General features: G+C 45.4%; 1 protein-coding gene across 1 annotated transcript in view; it reads right to left on the bottom strand.

Moving 5' to 3' along the window:
- Nucleotides 1–16,846, bottom strand: part of LOC126088406 (uncharacterized) — a 992,980-nt gene that overhangs the window by 540,279 nt on the left and 435,855 nt on the right. The window lies entirely within an intron of this gene.

Genomic DNA, 16,846 nt, shown 5'->3' with positions numbered 1-16,846 from the left:
AGGCCGTTATTACGGCCAGAGGTATTTGTTCTCTGTACTGATTTCTCAGGATCTGTGCACCCAAATTGCGTAAAAATGTAATCACATGTCAGTTCTAGTATAATATATTTGTCCAATGAATACCCATTTATCATCTGCATTTCTTCTTGGTGTAGCAATTTCAATGGCCAGTAGTGTAGGTGTGTGCGAAGCAAAATTGTCTCTACGATTTATCTGACTGAAATTATATCGCTTGGAAATTCCTGAATAATTTATACTGAGGCCCGGACTCGAACCGAGACCCTTGCCTTTCGTGGCAATACTTTTTACACGGGAGTTAAGGCATGACCTATCCACAATCGCAGCCAGTTGTCATGTACGTATGTGTTACAGGACACAGTAAATATCACTCTAAAATTGTGCCATTTCTTTTCGAAAGTGAGGTGGAAATTGTACCAATATTATGTCATTTCCCTTCGAATGTGTGCTGTATGCACATAAAAAGTACAAGGATACGTTTTGTAGCACTCTCTCTGTAGTATATAGAAACCAGCGTTGAGTGCTGAATTAGTAGTCAGCCAGGCTACGATCAACTCAGGTAAGTGATGTGATATCCCTTCTGGCAGCATGGGTGCTATATTGCTCACAGCACCACGTCAGTACATTTATTTGAAATTGCGTGTAGCGTATGTGCAAGAGTACAATATGAGGGATTTTTGAGGAATTAATGTCGAAACTGCGCCTAAGTGGTTTAATGCTCAGACTGACAATTTGTGGACCTGGGTGCGATTTCCTCTGTTTTCAACTTAGTCGGAGGTAAAATTGGTTTTTAAATAGTGATTTTGTTTTTCTGTCCTTAGATCTATTTTTTACTATTGCTTATTATTGGAGGAATTAATCAAGAAATGGGTTATGAGACTGAATAGTTCTAGGATCCCCCTTGTTATTGTCAGTTATCCAGCAAGCCATAGCGAAAGTTCGCGCAAAACTGAATTAATTATTATTCCACTACGTGTGCTATTAAAATAAAGAGCTGCGTTATCTTACCTGGACTGCAAAACATTCAGAGTCTCCATGTACAACTCATGATCTGAACAGTACAAAGCTATTTTGCTATTACAAGCATGAGTGTGCTGTTGATTTCGTGTACATTTACGAAACGTATTCCTGACTGAAGTTTAATACAGCAAATAGTTAAGGAAACAAAAGAAAAATTTGGAGTAGGAATTAAAATCAATGGAAAAGAAATAAAAGATTTTAAATTTGCCGTTGACATTAGAATTCTCTCAGAGACAGCAAAGGACCTGGAGAAGCAGTTGAACAGAATGGACAGTGTCTTGAAAGGAGGACATAAGATGAACTAAAGATACTCAACAGCATTTCTAAAGCCTTTCTTTCAGTGTCTGTCGTTCGTAAAGAGAATGCATCGCGATATTCTTACTTTCGTTTATGTCGCACCAAGTTATAGTGGTAATTCAAGAGATACACAAGAAATTAAAACTGTGCTCCACGCTGGGACTCGAACACAGAACCTATATTTCGTGGGCAGTGCTTGATCAACTAAGCTATCATCACTGACCCCAATAGTTTTAATTCAGTGGCTATCTCGCTCCTATTTCCCAAACTACACACGAGCGCTCCTGTATATCACGTTGGACAGCAAACCTAAGATATGAATAATCCTTCACTCCAAAATACATTTCCTCCTACTAGGGTACTTTATCTTGTGCAAGCTTCTTCATCTCTGTTGCAACCTACATCCTTCTGAATCTGCTTAGTGTATTCATATCTTGGTCTGTCTCTACTCCTTTTACCCTCCACACTGCCCTCCAGTACTAAATTGGTGCCGTCGGGGTGGCCGAGCGGTTCTAGGCGCTACAATCTGGAACCGTGCGACCGCCACCGCCGCAGGTTTGAATCCTGCCTCGGGCATGGATGTGTGTGATGTTCTTAGGTTAGTTAGGTTTAAAGTTCTAAGTTCTAGGGGACTGATGACCTCAGAAGTTAAGTCCCACAGTGTTCAGAGCTATTTGAACCATTTTTACTAAATTGGTGATCCCTTGATGCCTCAGAACGTGTCCTACCAACCGATCCCTTCTTCTAGTCAAGTTGCGCCAGAATTCCTCTTCTCTCCCATACTATTCAGTACCTCCTCATTAGTTACGTGATCTACCCATCTACTTTTCAGCATTCTTCTCTAGTACCACATTTCGAAAGCTTCTATTTCCTTCTTGTCTAAACTACTTATCGCCCATGTTTCCCTTCAATATATGGCTACACTCCATAAAAATACTCCATACAAATATTTTCAGAAAAGACTTCCTGACACTTAAATCTACACTTGATGTCAACACATTTCTCTTCTTCAGAAACGCTTTCCTTGCCATTGCCACTCTGCTTTTTATATCCTCTCTATTTCGACCATCATTGCTTAGTTTGCTCCCCAAATAGCAAAACTAATCTACTACTTTAAGTGTCTCATTTCCTAATCTACTTTTCTCAGCATCAGCTGATTTAATTCAACTACACTCCTGGAAATGGAAAAAAGAACACATTGACACCGGTGTGTCAGACCCACCATACTTGCTCCGGACACTGCGAGAGGGCTGTACAAGCAATGATCACACGCACGGCACAGCGGACACACCAGGAACCGCGGTGTTGGCCGTCGAATGGCGCTAGCTGCGCAGCATTTGTGCACCGCCGCCGTCAGTGTCAGCCAGTTTGCCGTGGCATACGGAGCTCCATCGCAGTCTTTAACACTGGTAGCATGCCGCGACAGCGTGGACGTGAACCGTATGTGCAGTTGACGGACTTTGAGCGAGGGCGTGTAGTGGGCATGCGGGAGGCCGGGTGGACGTACCGCCGAATTGCTCAACACGTGGGGCGTGAGGTCTCCACAGTACATCGATGTTGTCGCCAGTGGTCGGCGGAAGGTGCACGTGCCCGTCGACCTGGGACCGGACCGCAGCGACGCACGGATGCACGCCAAGACCGTAGGATCCTACGCAGTGCCGTAGGGGACCGCACCGCCACTTCCCAGCAAATTAGGGACACTGTTGCTCCTGGGTTATCGGCGAGGACCATTCGCAACCGTCTCCATGAAGCTGGGCTACGGTCCCGCACACCGTTAGGCCGTCTTCCGCTCACGCCCCAACATCGTGCAGCCCGCCTCCAGTGGTGTCGCGACAGGCGTGAATGGAGGGACGAATGGAGACGTGTCGTCTTCAGCGATGAGAGTCGCTTCTGCCTTGGTGCCAATGATGGTCGTATGCGTGTTTGGCGCCGTGCAGGTGAGCGCCACAATCAGGACTGCATACGACCGAGGCACACAGGGCCAACACCCGGCATCATGGTGTGGGGAGCGATCTCTTACACTGGCCGTACACCACTGATGATCGTCGAGGGGACACTGAATAGTGCACGGTACATCCAAACCGACATCGAACCCATCGTTCTACCATTCCTAGACCGGCAAGGGAACTTGCTGTTCCAACAGGACAATGCACGTCCGCATGTATCCCGTGCCACCCAACGTGCTCTAGAAGGTGTAAGTCAACTACCCTGGCCAGCAAGATTTCCGGATCTGTCCCCCATTGAGCATGTTTGGGACTGGATGAAGCGTCGTCTCACGCGGTCTGCACGTCCAGCACGAACGCTGGTCCAACTGAGGCGCCAGGTGGAAATGGCATGGCAAGCCGTTCCACAGGACTACATCCAGCATCTCTACGATCGTCTCCATGGGAGAATAGCAGCCTGCATTGCTGCGAAAGGTGGATATACACTGTACTAGTGCCGACATTGTGCATGCTCTGTTGCCTGTGTCTATGTGCCTGTGGTTCTGTCAGTGTGATCATGTGATGTATCTGACTCCAGGAATGTGTCAATAAAGTTTCCCCTTCCTGGGACAATGAATTCACGGTGTTCTTATTTCAATTTCCAGGAGTGTACATTCCATTATCCTCGTTTTGCTTTTGTTGGTGTTCATCTTGTATTCTCCTTTCAAGACACTGTCCATTCTGTTCAACTGCTTTTCCAGGTCTTTTGCTGTCTCTGACAGAATTGTAATGTCATCGGCAAATTTAAAAGTTTTTACTTCTTTTCCATGGATTTTAATTCCTACTCCAAATTTTTCTTTTGTTTCCTTAACTGTTTGCTGTATTAAACTTCAGTTAGGAATACGTTTCGTAAATGTACACGAAATCAACAGCACACTCATGCTTGTACTAGCAAAATAGCTTTGTACTGCTCAGAACATGAGTTGTACATGGAGTACCTGAATGTTTTGCAGTCCAGGTAAGATGACGCAGCTCTTGATTTTAATAGCACACATAGTTGAATAATAATTAATTCAGTTTTGCGCGAACTTTCGCTGTGGCTTGCTGGATAACTGACAATAACAAGGGGGATGCTAGAACTATTCAGTCTCATAACCTATTTCTTGATTAATTCTTCCAATAATAAACAATAGTAAAAACATAGATCTAAGGACAGACAAACAAAATCACTATTTAAAAATAAATTTTACCTGAATGGCTATCGTAGGCCTTCAAATTGTTAAGAGCTATATTTTATTTCTGTAATTACAGTTATGTAGTAAATTTTATATTCTGAGAAGTTATTTTAACAATCTTTGAAAGTTTTCTTCAGAATAATATTGCAATTAAATATTCTTTTGTTATATATTGAACTTAGAAACATTAACTACCACATGGAGCACTTCACTTAAAAGACTATCTGCAAAACCAGATCCTATTAATCCACGAAGTTAGCAATTCTTTTCATTATTTTAACTAATCATTTAAGAACTTCCACGTTGTACTGAATGAAAGGGCACAAGATCCTATCGAGGTGAATGACTATGTATAAACCACGTTTCCTGATGTAAGGTTGCTACTAGTCACTTAATATTTGAACACTTCAGCAAACATTGGTTCATGCATGCATTTACACTATTAAATGTTACTTTGCCTGCAGGTGGATACAGTGACGATACTCTGTGGCGGTATAGCAAAGTCACATGTTGCAGTCATGGCTCTTTATACAAAATGTTCTGAAAAATATCTTCTTGGCGTCGTAAATTCAGAATTTACAGCAGTGCAATAAATTCCACGATACACCGTCTAGTAACGGTCCACAGCCGGGGCCTGATTACTTCACTTTTCCAGAAGTCTTTGCCTCATTGATCCCTCGGGAGATTGACTCGTCGAAAGATAGGCACTGACTATCTTGCCACAAAAACTTCTCGAGCCGATTCGCACCCTTCCACCTTCACTATTTCTGCCTAAGCCCCTTTGTTGCGGAGGGACTATTCCCTAACTTTTCTCCCATACGTAATTCTACATTTCCTAAGCATAAACCAGTTATATATTGTAATTTAGTACTTACAATGCATAGCTTCAGAAAACACGTTCACAAAATATTTCCAAATTACACCCCATTACAGAATATGAAAAAAATAGTTATATACATCTCAAGTCAAATAAGCTACATAATAATAATAATCGACTTCGGCACTAACACTGTTTATAAACTTTGCGAAGGACACTTGAAACTCTATTGTGCTTCAGAAACAAGATATTTACTTCGTAAGTTCCATGGAGCCATAGCACTAAATTTACCTGAGCACACCACAGGAAGACAGCCATTTCATATGCAGAAATTATTAGTTTATTAAAAAAACTATGAGTAGAAGATTGACAAACGAAGTATATATTCCCTCATATTAGGTTACCTTTTCTTCACGGGATGGTTATAGTACTTGCTGGAATGTAATGAACAACTGTAATATCTATTTGTACCTTTCCTTAAATGCTTTTGCATTGCTATTATAGGCTGAAGATGAGGTTTGCATCTGGAGAAACGTTGCTTTAATAAGTTATTAAAGGTAATCAACGAACTTTTGTAACTGGGAGCGGTCCCTGAAAAACCTTTTCAGATTTATGAGGCAGTGTCAGTCGATTAACAGCACTATGTCTCTAAATTGATAACAGAGTTTGATGACTGGCCAGTAACAACAACACTGCACACTCGAAAGACTGCACGCCCAGTTTCTGAAAAGTAATTTAGGTTAATCCATTGGTTCAAGAACCGTGGATGAAAACAGAATGAGCCAAATGGTATGATCACAGGGCAGAAAATCCAGTTACGTCGAGTCTAACTCACACTAGAAACAGGAGTGACTATGCTTTCCTGGTTGCTTCTTCCAGCTGCTAGGTAAATCTCACGAGATAATTACGAAGGGAAAATCAGTGGAATTCGAGGTCATACTTAGGTTTCTCACCAGCAGATCTGTCCGCGCACCAATCGCGAATGCAACTGAAAAAGTGTCTAGGAGGAATGATAGTGGTGCCCGAAGAGCCGTCAGTGAATACAGACACAGATGTGAAATACAGACTCCTATCGGGAAAGTCAGAGCGACCGAGTGACTGCGATGAAGAGTGCAATAGTATAGATTTTTTTCTCTCTAGTTAGTAAATACGTTGAGAATATATCTTTCATTTTAGAGTGAAGTGTAAAGGGTCACCGAAACTTCGTGATATACATTGTCCATTCGAAGTAATCTACTCAGCTGTCAAGAGCCTGAATAATCAGCCGTGAGACGTGCAGGAAAATGTCAGTGATGTTCTGGAAGGTAATGTTCAGGACGTGAAGCCATGTCGACTCCAGCGCCTTGGCCACCTGCGCTGGCTTTCTCGCTTGAGGATGCATGGGACGTACAGTCCGATCTAGGTGCTCCCACAAATTTTCGGTTGGGTTTAAATCCGAGAGGAGATTGACGGCCAGATTAGTACGGTGAAATCAGCCTGGTGCTCTTCGAAGCACGCGAGCTGACTGGCACGTTACACTGTCCTGCTGGTAGGTGGCATCGCAGGGAGCATGTAGCGTTGAATGTGGTCCCTGAGGACAGATAACATGCTTGTGTTGATCCGTTGTGCGTTCCAGATTGACGAGGTCACCCAGGGAATGCAGTGAAAACCTCCTTCAGACGATGAAGCTCCTTCCTTCGACCTGGACCCTTTCGCCGATTGTTTCACCGTGTCTGCTTTCAGACGCTTCACGCCGTCAACGCCAACGACCTTGTTCAACGAGATTTTTCTGTAAAAGTCCTTGTCACCACTCAGTGGACGTCCACTTACGGTACTGGGGTGTAAAGTACAGCCTTCGTCTTCCATGAACGACAATAACAGTGGGTACATGAACCAGACGCCTGCTGCGGAGGGCCACCACAGCGACGACCGTAGAACGTTTGGTGAGGAGAGACTGTTGGCAGCTCCTTGGTTCATCTGGGACTCAGTTGCTCAACAGCTGAATAGTTGCATGCCTGTTCTCCCGTACACATCTCTACAGTCCCTATGACACGTGGTGCACCACTGCGCTTCCACGCTTGGCCCGGAAGCCAATGAACATGCCCTATAGGACGTCAGATAAATTGTTCCGTTTCTGCTTTACGACAACGACTGCGCCGTTTTCCCATCTCCCTCCCCTTCCCCCTAATCGACTCGCTTTATATACCCTCAACTGCTAGTGTTACCATCTGCAGACCGTGTGTGGTTACTGCACGTTGACGTCCTATGTTGGTGGTGGTCAAATTAGCGTGACTGGACCGTGTAGTAATAGAGGGTGTTTCAGAAAGAATGTACAGGGCAAGTCAAAAGTCCTTGGACACCTTCGTAAGTTGGAAGATTAAAGGGAAAATTGAAATGTGATGATGGGGACATAGGTTTGACGTTGGGCCGCAACTTTAGGAGTGCATTCATGGCTGCCATCTTAAAATCCGCCATTTTGGATTCAATTCATTTATTTTAAATGGGAAGGGGGGTGTATGACACATCAAATAACACTCGCTTAAGCTCTGGAATTGAGTGGTGTAATTTGTTTTTGTCTATCTTGTACAGTTTAGAAGTTACTAATGTTCAAAGTTACCTAAATACCGACCCATGCCTCTTTGTTCCAGGTGATCTAAAATGGGTCTGACACGTGAACAGAAGATCGAAATCATCCTTATATCAGGGAACGCAGCTACCGAATAATAGCAGCTGTACATATTTCAAATGCATATATTTATTAAACATGAAGACATATGAATATGATACTTTACACACATTTTTACGAATCTCTCAAATTCAGATTACAGATGTTCAATATGTCCTCCATCAGTGACAATAACAGTATCGCATCGATACTCAAATTCCTCCCATACTCGGGCAAGCATGTCCTTCGTTACTGATGTTATGACAGTACAGGTCTGTTTCTTCAACTCTTCCAGGCTCTGTGGGAGTATCTTTTCCTTTTGCTAGTGCCTTGTCCCGCGGTTACGCAGGGTCGGCATGGTTAGAACGGATTTGGCAAGGTTAATTTTAAGCAGTGGGCGGAGGCCCTTCTTGTCGCCACCCTGTACCCCCCAGGACGGAATTAGTGTACTCCAGCTGTCTGTGTCGAGTGTAATCCATGGAATAGTGCGAACGTGTTCAGATGTCTGCGAGTCGTGTAACTTAGGCGCAACGAGGGGACCAGCCTACTATTCACATATTGGGATGTGGAAAACTGCCTAAAAACCACATACAGGCTGGCCGGCACACGGGTCGACGTCGGTAATCCGCCGGGAGGATTCGATCCGGGCCGGCGCCCCTACCAGAGTCCAGGAAGCAGCGCATTAGCGCTCTCGGCTAACCTGTGGCGGAACATAGTATTGACGAGCAGCACACCTTCGATTTCGAGGACACAAAGAAAATGTGCAGTATAAAAGGATTCTGGGACTCAGTAATCAAAGAGTCCATAGAAAGACGGGTACACGACAACCTAATCAACCGCGACAGTGGCTACCATCTCAGCACAGCATGGGAGCGTGCAATCAGGAAAACGTTCCGTTCCACCAAGAGCCACGGACGGAGCAGACAGAGGCGGACGCCGGGATACGAACCCAGCACACGCGTCCCTCCCCCCCCCCCCCCCCGGCTCTCCCCACACACACACACACACACACACACACACTACCGGCCGCTCCAGGCCTATCGGGCGATTCCGCGGGCGCGTAATTGGCCGCCGGCGGCAAGCGGAGAGCGGTCCAGCAGAGATATAAGCCCGCGAGCGACGATATCCCGACACTTCGCCTGAAGATGATGGAGACGCATACCATCGAAACGTTGCTACGAGACGATGACGCTACTCGGCTGACAACCAATGATGACTTCATATATGAAATTCTCCGAGAAAGCCTGCACTCACTTCCAGGTCCTGTTGGAGTCGTGGTACGTAAACGTTGTCTTTAACGAAACCCCACAAGAAGAAGTCAAAAGGTGTCAAATCCAGTGACCGTGGAGCCCAGCTAAGACATGCTAAGTCGCCAACTCCTTGACGACCAATCCAAGGGTTCAGTAGAGTTTCATTCAGATATTCACGCACTTGGCTACTAAGGTTAGGGTGTGCTCCGTCTAGTTGAAAAATGAAGTTGTCTTCGTGCAGCCTCAGAAACAACCAGTTTTGTAATATAGCGAGATACTGCTGACTATTAACCGTGTTTCCATTAAAGAAGAATGGGCCGTAAACAGATGATTGGGATATCGCACAAAACACATTTACTTTGGGCGAATCTCGTACATGTTCAATGGCTGCATGTGAGATCTTTAGGCCCCAAATTCGAACACTGTGTTTGTTTACATGACCACTAACATGGAAAGTCGCTTCATCACTGAACACGTTGCGTTGTGCGAAAGTGTTATCATTGTCAATGGCATCATGAATCTCGTTACAAAATGCCTCACGTGTGCGTTTGTCATCAGGACGCACAGCTTGTAACATCTGTAACTTGTACGGCTTCATAACCAACCGACGTGTCAAAACACGCCAAATTGTTGTTTTAAGCAGTTGTAACTCCCGACTGGCACGACGAGTTGAGTTTGAAGGACTACATTGGAAAGCAGTTTGAATTCGTGCGACATTTTCTTTAGGAACACGAGGACGGCCAGGACTCTTTCTTTTACATACATGTCTTGTATCTAGAAATTGTCGATACCTGCTGCGAATGTTCCACTCATTAGAAGGATGAGTTTGGTACCTCAACCTGAAACGTCTTTTCTCTGTAATCACGCAATTGCACTTCGCAAACTCGAGAACACAAAATTATTTCTGCTACGGAGTAGCCATTTTAAACTTATGACGGTTATCAAGCAAAACAGAAGACAACTGACATCTAGCGACTATTAATATAAACTAGACTATGTATTCGTTCCTCCAATACCCGAGCCGAGGCGCAGCGATCGATAGTTTGGACCAATAATACTTCGCATTACGTATATTCTTTTTCAAACACCCTGTACTGTACTCGACCTCAGGCTTTTACATTTCGCGGGAAGTAATGTCGAATGAGCTACCAATTACGGGAAGTACTCGTAGAAGGAGGTTGTGTGGAGGGCTTGAGTCAACCTAGACAGCTCACGTGGCAAGAATACCTCATATAGGTTTAATGAGTCAGGAAGGTTCTTGAAACATGTTCTTTAATTAAAACCCAAGGCAGAAAAGAATACCAAAAACCTTCATTATTCGCATACCCATTTCCCAGGAGCCGTAAATGCAGTAACCCGAGAACTCAGCTTGAGAGTCAACATTTTATCGACACTTGAATGACTACCAGTGACAGCCGGCCAAAGTGGCCGAGCGGTTAAAGGCGCTACAGTCTGGAACCGTACGGCCGCTACGGTCGCAGGTTCGAATCCTGCCTCGGGCATGGATGTGTCTGATGTCCTTAGGTTAGTTAGGTTTAAGTAGTTCTAAGTTCTAGGGGACTTATGACCACAGCAGTTGAGTCCCATAGTGCTCAGAGCCATTTGAACCATTTTTGAACTACCATTGACAAATAATGTGCTCAGATGTGGGAATGAAAATGAAATGAATTATGACAATCCGTGACAATTGCACCGCCGCAACGCAGTGGCGCTTGTTCCGAGGTGCTACAGCCGAGTTTTAACAATCCCTTTTGTTTTATATCGATCTCTGTTCTAAGTGCTTTCATCCGTTGCCCTCAAGTTCATCTCCCCACGTGCATTGTACGGCGTATCTTGCAGAACAGAGGCTGAAACCAAACAAGAGACGTTGGTCACTGACTCAGACGTGTTGTAATTACATCACAACTGCTCTCTCAACACAAGGGTTATTGATTACCGAGGAAATGAAGAGCGTATATCAAAACGTGCACGCACAAACAGAAGAACTACGTTACTGTGGCGTGTGTCGCCTGTGGCACGGATAAAACGTAATCTGTGGCAAACAGTTGCTTGCCTCCAGTGAATCCAATTTTGATAATACGTGGGAGAAAGTTCATTAAGCACAGTCGATACGTGGAAAGGCCAGTAGCGTGCTGTCTTGGGGTAATTAAAGAAATGCGCAAAAGCTGTTAGTCTTTTCAGAGCTTCATTATACAGAGTCCGAACAGCTAATATGGTTACAGCTGCTGAAAACAGTATAATTTCGTTTCAGTATAGATCCCGTAAGTCTAAGTACTTGGTAAAAAGTAAGATATTGTGAGATTTCTACTTTGAGATCGTGCAGTTCCATTAGATGGCGAGGACTGAACTGCTTGAACTTTTACTTCTCATGATCTGGCCTAGATGAAATGGTCAATATACAAGAAAACTTGTGTCACGAAATTTTAACCATGGATAGTTGCTGCCAGTAGGAACCAAAATTACTAATGTCGTATAGGTCGACGACACACCATTTTTAAACTATAGAAACTTGACGCCAAGCGCTCCGATTGGCCGCTGGATTGCCATGTTGCCGTTCATCAAAATGGTTCAAATGGCTCTGAGCACTATGGGAGTTAACTGCTGTGGTCATCAGTCCCCTAGAACTTAGAACTACTTAAACCTAACTAACCTAAGGACATTACACACATCCATGCCCGAGGCAGGATTCGAACCTGCGACCGTAGCGGTCGCGCGGTTCCAGACTGCAGCGCCTAGAACCGCTCGGCCACTCCGGCCGGCTGCCGTTCATCGGCTGACGGGCAGCGCTATGGTCGTCGTATCACATGTACAAACGTCCCACGCCCCGTCACTGCCCCAGAATGATATGCACACTTGTCGAATAGGTCTTCCTGTTTGTCTCCAACTAACAGCGGAGGCATTCACACGTAAGCTTCGCTTCGAAACACACACGTCACCTGCGATTTAGTCGCTATCTTCGACAGGAAAAGCATTCGTGGTTATGCGTTGTCCAGAGCATCTGGCAACAGGGCAATCCCGCGGCCAATCGAAGCGCGTGGCGCCAAGTTTTTGTAGTTCAAAAATTGTGCATTGTCGACCTACACAACATTGGTAAATTTGGTTCCTTCTGTCATTAGCTATCCAGGGTTAAAAACTCGTGTCACAATTTGTCTCTGCCCCCAATTTAAGACAGAGTAGCTGATGCTAATCAAAGCTATATATCATCCTCTCCCCATTTTAGATCTGAAGATTGAGTAATTGTATTTATTAAGCAAGCAAGATTTAGACGATATTTTATTATTTATTTCTGCATTTCCGCATCAACGCCCTCCAGCTTACATGATATAGGTGTTCATTTAGCACCTAAAATATATTTAAGTTTCTGAATTACTAAATCTGAAGACGGGTACCAAGCATCCAAGCATCGTGAGATTTTTAAAAATAATGCTGGAAAATGTCATTAGAAGGAACCAATAAGAAAGCAGAAAATAGCTAGTGTCAGCGTCCACAAATCTTTGTTTCAATTCGTGTTATATATTTAATACAGTAAAAAAAATCTATGTTGCCTGGCGGACCTCGCCAGCCGACTAATAAACAGTTAAGGTACCTGAGGGGATATCACTATATCTGTCCATCAAGTATATTTCCTGGAACTTTAAACATAAACAGAAACATGTTTCCTGAAAACGATTGTTGTACCATATACAAAAATTGTTGAGTAACTTATCACCATGTTCACCACCAGAACTAACACATTTTTATTGCGAGAAGAATAAATGTTGAATTCTCGTATCCATACTCCCTTCAAGCAAAAGTAGTGTGCATAGTTCTGCGTAAATGAACTGTCATTTTGTTCTATGAGTGGCAGTCATAAGATCTTAATTACCAGATCTAAAATGATTAAGTTACTTACGGTCGTTAATTTTTCGTTTCATTCCAATTACGTAATTGAAGTCCTCTTACTTACTGAAGTTCCCGTGCCACAGTATCGTAGCTCGCACTTTGGGGGGTCAAAGAATATGGCGCAGCACATTGATAAAGTTGAGATTGCTTTCCCTCGTAAGTTATGGCAAGCGACATTACACTACTTAACACATTTGTCTGACAGAATCAGTCACACCTGTATATCCATTTTGATTTAAGAATGTATAAGTGATAACAAGTCACAGGAGGAATAACAGTTTATAACAGCTGCTGAGACATACGCCAAGTAAGTCGGAACCTTTTCATAACCTCGCGTATATAAAATTAGCAATGGAAATAGCTCTGTGCTTAATATTGCCGTGAGTTGTGGTGCCGGCAATGATGCATAGTGTTTAGCTTGGCGCACCGACGTGCTGCCGGTCGCCAGTTCAAACGCTACCACCAGCAGTTACTTTCTGTTGTTACCTGTATGTTATGTGTGTTGCATACCTATCGTACGTTACCTCATTTCAGTCCCTTTCTTTAGGTATGTTCAAAAATGGTTCAAATGGCTCTGAGCATGTCATGTGTACGGCTCAAGATGTAGATATTTCTGTCTGTACAGTTCGGGTCGGCGCTACAGATTTCTTGTGAAAGCTTCGAGATAAAATTAAAAGAAGCGTAATTTACGAGGGTCGTCCAATAAGTAGTGTTCCATATCTATAAAAAGCCATTAATAGACATAGACAAACGTCCTTGTTCGTGCTTCACATATGACGTTTGTTCTGTGCGTCGGTAAAATTATGAACCGTTCTGGCCGATGGTAGAGGCGTAGTACAGCGTCAAAACGGGGTATACATACTACTCACGTTACAAGCAACGTGCTATGTGCTGAAAAAGAAACAGTGGCCAACATCCATAAACGTGTTTCTACAATGTATGGTGATGCTGCAGTTGATAAGAGTACAGTTGGGCGATGGGTAAAGAATGTTACAGCCTCAGGAAATGCAGAAACAGAGTTCCATGATCAGCCACGTTCGGGACGTCCTGCCACTGATCCAGACATGCTTAATCGTGAGGATGCCATAATTCGTGTCGACCGGCGCATCACAGCGCGACAACTGGCTCTACAGTTGTCGGTCAACATTGGAAGTGCGTCTGCAATGATGGAGACTCTAGGATATTCAAAGAGGTGCTCACGATGGGTTCCACGATTGCTCACAGCGGACCACAAGTTTCAAAGAAAGGCCATTTCATCTGAATATTTGGAGCATTTTGAGACCAACGGAAAAGCGTTTCTGTCGCGGATCGTTACGGGGGACGGAATCCGGGGGCACCATTTGCGCCGGAAACAAACGGGCAGTCCATAGAGTGGCATCATCTTCATTCACCACAAAAGAAGAAATTCATGACAACACCCTCGGCCGGAAATGTCATAGTCAGAGTCTGCTGGGATTGTGATGGCGTAATTCTCGTGGACGTGATGCCAAGAGGGTCAACGATAAATTCAGAGGCATAAGTGAAGTCTCTGAATAAACTCAAGTACGGTTTCCGACATGTTCGTTCGGACAAGAATCCAGCAGAAATTTTGCTTCAAGACAATAATGCACGCCCACACACAAGTATGAGAACCCAGGAACACATCGTCAAATTGGGTTGGACATCATTGCCTCATCCACACTATAGTCCAGACCTGGCATCGTCGGACTTCCGTCTGTTTGGACTGCTTGAAGATACTCTATGGGGAACATACTTTGAGGATGACTAGAGTGTCAGTCACGCAATGAAAACATAGCTACACCTACAGGATAAAGAGCTTTTACCAGCAGGGAAGTCCGCCCGCAGTAGCTGAGTGGTCAGCGCTACAGATTGTCAATCCTACGGGCCCGGGTTCGATTCCCGGCTGAGTCGGAGATTTTCTCTGCTCAGAGACTGGGTGTTGTGTTGCCCTAATCATCATCATTTCATCCCCATCGGCGCGCCAGTCGCCGAAGTGGCGTCAAATCGAAAGACTTGCACCAGGCGAGCGGTCTACTCGACGAGATGCCCTCGTCCATTATATACCAGCAGGGAATACATGCTCTTGCATAACGTTGGCGTACTTCCATGGAGACGGCAGACTACGTAGAAAAATACGACATGGACAAGACATGTTGATGTACACTCCTGGAAATGGAAAAAAGAACACAATGACACCGGTGTGTCAGACCCACCATACTTGCTCCGGACACTGCGAGAAGGCTGTACAAGCAATGATCACACGCACGGCACAGCGGACACACCAGGAACCGCGGTGTTGGCCGTCGAATGGCGCTAGCTGCGCAGCATTTGTGCACCGCCGCCGTCAGTGTCAGCCAGTTTGCCGTGGCATACGGAGCTCCATCGCAGTCTTTAACACTGGTAGCATGCCGCGACAGCGTGGACGTGAACCGTATGTGCAGTTGACGGACTTTGAGCGAGGGCGTATAGTGGGCATGCGGGAGGCCGGGTGGACGTACCGCCGAATTGCTCAACACGTGGGGCGTGAGGTCTCCACAGTACATCGATGTTGTCGCCAGTGGTCGGCGGAAGGTGCACGTGCCCCTCGACCTGGGACCGGACCGCAGCGACGCACGGATGCACGCCAAGACCGTAGGATCCTACGCAGTGCCGCAGGGGACCGCACCGCCAATTCCCAGCAAATTAGGGACACTGTTGCTCCTGGGGTATCGGCGAGGACCATTCGCAACCGTCTCCATGAAGCTGGGCTACGGTCCCGCACACCGTTAGGCCGTCTTCCGCTCACGCCCCAACATCGTGCAGCCCGCCTCCAGTGGTGTCGCGACAGGCGTGAATGGAGGGACGAATGGAGACGTGTCGTCTTCAGCGATGAGAGTCGCTTCTGCCTTGGTGCCAATGATGGTCGTATGCGTGTTTGGCGCCGTGCAGGTGAGCGCCACAATCAGGACTGCATACGACCGAGGCACACAGGGCCAACACCCGGCATCATGGTGTGGGGAGCGATCTCCTACACTGGCCGTACACCACTGGTGATCGTCGAGGGGACACTGAATAGTGCACGGTACATCCAAAACGTCATCGAACCCATCGTTCTACCATTCCTAGACCGGCAAGGGAACTTGCTGTTCCAACAGGACAATGCACGTCCGCATGTATCCCGTGCCACCCAACGTGCTCTAGAAGGTGTAAGTCAACTACCCTGGCCAGCAAGATCGCCGGATCTGTCCCCCATTGAGCATGTTTGGGACTGGATGAAGCGTCGTCTCACGCGGTCTGCACGTCCAGCACGAACGCTGGTCCAACTGAGGCGCCAGGTGGAAATGGCATGGCAAGCCGTTCCACAGGACTACATCCAGCATCTCTACGATCGTCTCCATGGGAGAATAGCAGCCTGCATTGCTGCGAATGGTGGATATACACTGTACTAGTGCCGACTTTGTGCATGCTCTGTTGCCTGTGTCTATGTGCCTGTGGTTCTGTCAGTGTGATCATGTGATGTAACTGACCCCAGGAATGTGTCAATAAAGTTTCCCCTTCCTGGGACAATGAATTCACGGTGTTCTTATTTCAATTTCCAGGAGTGTTTATTGTCACAAAATTATGACTCTTAAAAATCAATACGTTTTGAGAAAAAAAATATGGGGCATTACTTATTGAACGACCCTCGTAATTATGAAGTTCGACCGAGGAGCGAATCAATGTTTTCACGTCAAAAACTGATTGGGAAGACCAGTTTACCTCTGACGGGAAGTTAGACTGAC

Source organism: Schistocerca cancellata, chromosome 6 (genome assembly GCF_023864275.1).
Source record: "Schistocerca cancellata isolate TAMUIC-IGC-003103 chromosome 6, iqSchCanc2.1, whole genome shotgun sequence".
Taxonomy (NCBI): domain Eukaryota; kingdom Metazoa; phylum Arthropoda; class Insecta; order Orthoptera; family Acrididae; genus Schistocerca; species Schistocerca cancellata.
This window is presented reverse-complemented; position numbering and strand designations above follow the sequence as displayed.